We start from the raw sequence: 7,364 nt of genomic DNA, 5'->3' as shown, positions 1-7,364 counted from the left end.
GCTTTTCACATACATTTTTAAGTCATCCATGTATAGTAGATGGTTTATCTTGCCATGTTGGCTTGAGATTTGGTATCCCAGTTTTGTGTTTCATAAGATTATTGTCAGTGGAATTAATGTGATGTTGAACAGTAGTGGTGAAAGTGAGTCCCCTTGGAAGATTCTTCTTCCAATGTTCTCTCCATTTGTTGTTAGAACTATTTCCCATTTTTGCATATTTGCTTTCAAAAATGTTTAGATATTTTTGCTGATTCCAAAGTTTTCCAGACAGGTGTTAATCCAGCTGTGGGGTAATGAGTCAAATGCCTTCTTGTAATCAATCCATGCCATATTTAAATTCATTTTTCTTTGTTTTGCATTTTTTAGTACCATTTTGTCTATGAGCAGCTGATCTTTTGTTCCTCTTGATTTTTTATAATTTCCTTTTTGTTCTACTGGATACAAACTGTTTTCCATCAGATAATTGAATACTGAATTTGCCAGTATTCTTGTAAAAAGTTTGAACGTTCTTGAAAGACAAGTAATTGGGCAATAGTTGCTTGGTTCTGTGACCTTTTCTGGAGCTTTCATTATCAAGTTTGTTTGACCAGCTGTTAACCATTCTTTGCTTGTTGCATTTTGAAGCATTTGATCAAATTGAGTGGCCATGCGATGATGGAGGCTGGTGAGGTGTTTCAACCAGTGTCCATGCAGTTCGTCCAGACTAGATGCACTCCAGTTCTTGACGTTCTTTGCTTGTTTTGCCACCATGTCAGTTGTGATTACAATACTTGTGCAGATGCTTTTCTTGCTGTGGAAACCACAGATTTCAAGAGCGTCCAACACCAGGAACTTAAATGTCTTCAGAACATGGTGATGGTTGTTGTTGTTTTTGTTATTTCAGTTGTGTCCAACTCTTGGCCATTCTATGGGTCACGTCTCTCCACCTCTTCAGATCTTGCACTACTTCTTTCAGGTGTTTAAACACTGGAGGTGTTTAAGAAGAGACTGGACAGCCACCTGTCTGAAATGGCATAGGGTTTCCTGCTTGAGCAGGGAGTTGAAGCAGATGACATCCAAAGTCCCTTCCAATTCTGTTATTCTCTTATTCTGTCCATCTTTAACCATGATAAGAATCACAGAAGGGAAGCATCTTAGACAAAGATTTTGCAGGGAAAGATAACTGAGTGATCCTGAGTGTTTGTAGAAAAAAGGCTTGAGAAAAGAATGGGATAAGGAAAGAAATAATATTGATGCAAAACTCAATTAAGGGCTAGTCAGATCCATTGCTCTCATGTATGCTCTGCTATTTTCTATGGGGAAAAATATTCTTGGTTTCATACTGCTTACCTAGAAAAGCTTTGAAGCCAGCCAGACTTATAAATAATTCTGTTCCTTAACTTTAGCAAAATCAATCAAAATATTTAAACACTGAATGAAGCATTGATGAAGATTAAACAGTTCAGTGCTTGGTGAACAGAGTTTCTCAAAATTACCTTTTGTTAAGAATTTCCAGGGGCAAAGCACAGCATAGCTATTATGGAACTCCCTTGTGGTTTAACAGTAAGTTAACTGGATTTTATTTTGAAATGTTTTCCCCAGGCAGAAGTCACTGGAGTAAAAAAAAAAAAAAAAAAAAGTCCATGTGTGGCACATGTAGTGATGGCGAACCTACGGCACACATGCCACAGGTGGCACACAGATCCCTCCCTGTGGACACGCCAGCCATCACCCCAGCTCAGTCCACTGTGCATATGCGTGTGCCTCCCATCGGCCAGCTGGCTTTCAGGTCTCTGCTGCACATGTGCAGAGGCAGGGCCTTCCCCGAACTTTGCAGATTCCTCCCCAGTCCTTTCTCCTTCAGTGCGCCCTAGCTTTCTTCTGCATTTCTGCTACCCGTGCCTTCCCTGATCTCCACAGGTTCCACCCTCTGCAGGTGCCCCTCCATGGCAGGAATGGAGGAGAAAGCCTGGGCGCACTGGGGGGAGAAACTGTAGAGCTTGTGACCCCCTCACACCCCATTTTGGACCTTAAAAGCCTCCTGCACCAATCAGGAAGCCAAAATGGGGGGGTGAGGCACATGCATGGGGGACTGGGCGCACACCCATGGAACGTTCATGCAGTAGCGGAGGACATGCACAGGGGGCGCTCACATTGCACTTTGGAAGTTGAGGCACACACATGTGCATTCACCCCTGCTTTGGGCACTCAGCACCAAAAAGGCCAACCATCAGTGGTGTAAGTTCTCCTGCTTTAGTTGGGGGTTGGGCTAGAAGTCCTCTAAGCTCCCTTCTGACTCTGTTATCCTATTATACTACCTTGATTTCCTGATTGAAAAGTGGGGTATAAATCTAAGAGCAAACAAACAAATAAAGTCAACACCCAGTTTTGCATTTGCATCAGGTATGAAATAATCCAGTTTCAAGATGATCAATGCAGAAACAGGATAATAGTGTGTTTCCTCCATGCTTCTGCATGCAGCACAGTTCCCAGCCTGGAAAAATTCTGTGAATGAAAGAGAATATGAGATCAGAGAAAGACAAGGTGTCTCTGCCTTCAAAACACCAACTCCCTTTGGTGGCTAAGAAAAATGGTCCCTGCTCCTTCTGAATGGCTCTCTTGAAGTTCAGGAGATGGAGGATGACGAGCAGGAAACCGAGAGAGAGAGACTTATAGTAAGAAATGGGGCAAGAAAGGCTGTAAAATGGGGCAAAGCTCAACAGATGTCTCACTTAGCAACATAAATTTTGGGCTCAAGTGTGGTTGTAAATCGAGGATAACCTGTATCTCCCATTTCTCATGGCAATGCAACCCTGACTGCTCCAGGGAGAAGGGAAGAGCCCCACCTGGGAATAAGATCCAGACAGGAGAGATTGAAGTGAAAACCCCATGTCTCTTTCTGATCTTTAGCATTGCAAGCTGGATATGTTCATATTTAATGACGATAAGAACGATTTTCCGCCACATCATTATTTTTCTCTGGCTTAGACACATGGAAGTACGACCGATGAGCAAACTCAATGAGCATTACATGATGTCTGGTTGAGGCCCTGCCAAGTACTTTTTGCAATATTAATCTGCTGGAGAAAGCCCAGCGTGTCAGGACTATAAGCTTCTCTTTACTCTGCAAACCCAAAGGCACCACAATCAGAATTCAGTGCCTAAGTTAATGACAAGACCTTCAGGTCGATAGATTTGATTATTAATTTTTTATTAGCAGTACTCTTAAGTATATTCAGAGCAAGAACAAAGCAACTATATTCAGTGTGCATCGAATAAATAGAGCTATCGCCATGAAAAATATTGTTGCTGAAATATTGTGGCCTCTTTTTTTTTTAACCAGATCACGTTGGATATTAACGCTATATTTGTACAAAAAAAAAAAAAAAAAAAAACACCAACGCATATGCCAAGCCATTTTATTTAATTATCATTGTCTTCTCACATTCTCTATGTCAGTGAGAACATTAATTTGACAAAAAGGCGGAGACCTTTTTCACTAATTCTAGTCAAAACCTTTCGTAATCTTCCTTATTTGAAGCCAATATCAAGAAATCGTTGAAATAGGGATGACTCCTGGTATCCCCTGCAAAAGCCATTCCATGATGCTTTGGAATAGTCCAGGGGTGATACTAACTCCAAATTGCAACTGGGTGCATTTAAATGCACCCCTATGCGTCACAATGGTCTGGGCCTCCGCTGTGGCGCCATCTACAGGCAATTGCTAATATGCCTGTGCCATATCTAATTTAGCAAATACTTTTCCCAGGCCAAGGGAATGAAGTAAATGCTGGACAATGGGAATCGGATAAGCTCTCTGTTATAGGGCTTCATTGATGGTGTGCTTGTAAACCACGCAAGTGTGGACAGACCCATCAGGCTTGACCGGGGTCTCTATAGGGGTCTCCCAGTGTGCGTGATCGACCAGCTCCAGAATCCCCTGGCCAATTAGCTTGTCTAATTCAAGGTCAATTTTCAGGTGGAGGACAAAAGGGACCCTCCAGGGCTTTAATCTAATGGGGGTAATGTTGAGGTCCAAATTGAAGGTAATTGGGGTCCCTACATCCTTGTCTAGACTGGTGCCAAAGATGTACTTGAACTCCTTCAGCAGTTCTTCGATACTGTCATCACGAACGGTGTTGATGCCGGTCACCCCCAAGGCCAGGGATTTGAATCAGTCTAAGCCTAGGAGACTCTGCAGGGTTCTGCTGACCATTGTTACAGGGAGCAAGCCATCAAAGTTTTTAAATTGCACCCAGAAGGTGCCTTGACCCAAAATGGGGATTCGGTTCCCCTAGTAGTTGCTCAGGTGTAGAACTGGAACCCTCAGCTTGTACCTCCTCAAGATGGGGATGACCTTTTTCAGTGTGTCCCAGAACATGGCAGTCAGCAATGAGCCAATATCGATCTCCATGCTGCATGGAGATCCTTCAAGGAGGATGGAGTTCCACAGCTTCTTGTTCCGTAGGGTGCTTGCTTCCCCAATGGTTTTCTGGAACGTGTCGTTGTTTCCTGATTTTTCTTGTCTTTGCTGAGGATTCTATGCCTCTCGCCTGGGTGGTCTTGTGTGTGTGGTCCGAACGGTTGGCTGCTTTGGTACTGCTGAAATTTCATTTCAACAGGCCCTCACAATGTGTCCCTTACGATCGTAGCATTGGCAGATGGCACCTCGAATTGCCAGGCAGAACACTGATGGTTGCCCCCACAGCTGATGCAAGGTGGGAAACAGGTTTCAAATTTCCGCACCAATTTTTTTTTTCACTGTGCGCATGCAGCAGACCTCGTCCTCTCCGTCAGAGAATTCTCATTTGGCAGTCTCACAATGGACTTCTGCACTCTTGTGCACACTTCTGGGGCTGTTCTGCGTCTGCAGCGTTTCCGTCCATTTGGTTGAGGACTCGATGGCTCTGGCCTCATCCAGCGTGATTTGTAGTGTGAGGTTTGTCTTTGCGAGCAACCTTCTCAGTGGATTTATGTCTCAAATACCACAAATGATTCTGTCCAGCAGCAGTTCATCTATGTCCCTAAATTCTCAATAGGCCGCAGCTTTGCGAAATGGAGCAACATACTGGTTTATCGTTTCGCCTTCTTTTTGATTTCGGAGGTTGAATTCATGCCTCTGCACATATTTGGATGGTTTGGGAGTGTAGTGCGTCTTCAATGTTGTCTGTAGCACCGACCAAGGAACGGTCTGTACTGGCATTGGCTCAAATAGATCATTGGTGGTGTCAAATACCTCTGGCCCACAGTAGATCAGGAGCATAGCTCTCTTGAGATTCTCCAAGAGCCCGAGAAGGTCATTCGCTTCAAGAAAGCAGTCAAACCTCATCATATATGAGTTCCAGTGCTCAGTTGCTGGGTCATAAGGAGCTGGTGGGGCGTGCGTTGTCATCTTTGTTCAGCGGGGCAATTTCAAATTTGCTGCCTGAAGATGGCCACTTGATGCCGCAGTTAGCTCCAGCTGGATTGACTTGCTGGATTGTGAATCAGCTCTTTTGGTGCCTAGTTGCCTTCCAATCCCACCTTCGTTGGTGTTAGATCGGGTGAATGGAAGAGGCAGACTCAGGCTTGCAGTAATAATAGCTCTTTACTAAGTGACAACCATGTACAATCCAGCAAAGACTCTGTCTGGCAGCAGCCCTTAACTAATCACCTTTTAGTATTTTCCCACCGGATCAGAGGACCTTGGTGGAAACTACTATAGTGTCTGTCAGTATGTAACAGTTTTCATATTTAAGAGTTAATAGCCGAGATATTGCGGCTTTTTAATTTGCAAAGGCTCAGGTGTTTGCAAGGAAAAAATAGCCAGCCACCTCCAAACATATTTGCTTGCAAAGAGTTGACTTGGCTCAGTATGAATTATGGGGCTGCTTTTCAGTTCGTCCTCTCATAAACCAAATTTCAGGGCTCCTGTCGTGAATGCTGCTACTTCCACTTCACAATGTTGGGCAAAAATTCCACAGGGTCCGGCCTAGTCAGGACCTTAGCAGATGCTTGACAAGATGGCATCTCTGTGTGTCAGAAATGGACAGAGTGGCATCTAATTATAGCATCTAACATTTGCCTTGTGGGATAAGACCGCGGCGCCACGATTCAAGGACTTGAGAGGCAAAATAAAGCTTGAGGAGAAGCGACATCCTGAAAACCTTTGGATTGAATCACTTTTCTCTTCTCCCACAATTTTAATAGCATCAGCATCTGGTCCTAGGTACCCATGACATGAAATCCATGTGTCATTTATAAGCAGGGGACCAGGGTTTCTGCCTATGATCACGGTCCGAGATCCTGTCCCACTTGTGACTTAGAGTCTCTTCATAAAATCAGCCAGACCCCACTGGACTTTGGTCCTCTCAGTTCTTGGGCCCCAGGAAGGGTTCCACCACAAATCCGTGAAGCCCTTATCCGCGGAGACATAAGCGCGAAGACTAATTCGTGCCGTTCGAAGCGCTAAGGAAAAACGCGATCCTACCACGATGACATAATCGCGGAGGGCAAATCTGCGCATTCCCAAGCACTCAGTACCCTAAACCTAACCCTAAACCTAACCCTAACCCTAACCCTAAACCTAAACCTAACCCTAAACCTAACCCTAAACCTAACCCTAACCCTAATCCTAAAACAAACCCCTAAACCTAATCCTAACCCTTACCTTAATTGAAATCGGCTTTCTGCCGCGGCGCCGTTTTAAAGCGCCCTTCTGTTGCTACGCTGTTGTCGCAGCGGTGATGATGTCGCGGCTTTAGCGACGCGATTTTATCACCACAATTTTGACGAGCGCGGTTTTGTCGTGCCACGCCAGGAAGAAGGAGAAGGGAAGATGACATTACCCAATTCAGGCTGAATGTCTTACTGGTAGTCCTCAAATTACAACCATTCATTTAGTGACCATTTGAAGTTACAGTGGCACTGAAAAAATGGACTTACGGTCACTTTTCACACTTACGACCATTGCAGCATCCCTGTGGTCACATGATCAAAATCCAGATGCTTGGCAACTGGCATGGACTTATGATGGTTGCAGCACCCTGGGGTCACGTGGTCCCCTTTTTTGCGACCTCCTGACCAGCAAAGTTCAGGGGGAAGCCAGATTCCCTTAAGAACATGGACTTATGATGGTTGCAGCACCCTGGGGTCACGTGGTCCCCTTTTTTGCGACCTCCTGACCAGCAAAGTTCAGGGGGAAGCCAGATTCCCTTAAGAACCATGTTAGCAACTCAAGAACAAAAGGAGAGGTTTACTTCATAACTGTGGCAAGAAAGGTCATAGGATGACACTTAACAACTGTCTCGGTTAGCAGCAGAAATGTTGGGCTCAATTGCAGTCATAAATAGAGGATTATATATATTTCCAATAGGGTTCCAGATCCCCATTCTAACATATCAATT

The 7,364-nt window shown here is 44.5% G+C and overlaps 1 pseudogene; it reads right to left on the bottom strand.

The window, feature by feature from the left end:
• Window positions 1-4,711: 4,711 nt before the first annotated feature.
• LOC148042508 (uncharacterized) lies at window positions 4,712-5,371 on the bottom strand (annotated as a pseudogene).
• Between the last annotated feature and the right edge of the window lie 1,993 nt (window positions 5,372-7,364).

This window comes from Thamnophis sirtalis, unplaced genomic scaffold, assembly GCF_051295495.1.
Source record: "Thamnophis sirtalis isolate CommonGarterSnake01/CBP01778 unplaced genomic scaffold, rThaSir2_p1.2 scaffold_15, whole genome shotgun sequence".
In the NCBI taxonomy this organism is placed as follows: domain Eukaryota; kingdom Metazoa; phylum Chordata; class Lepidosauria; order Squamata; family Natricidae; genus Thamnophis; species Thamnophis sirtalis.
This window is presented reverse-complemented; position numbering and strand designations above follow the sequence as displayed.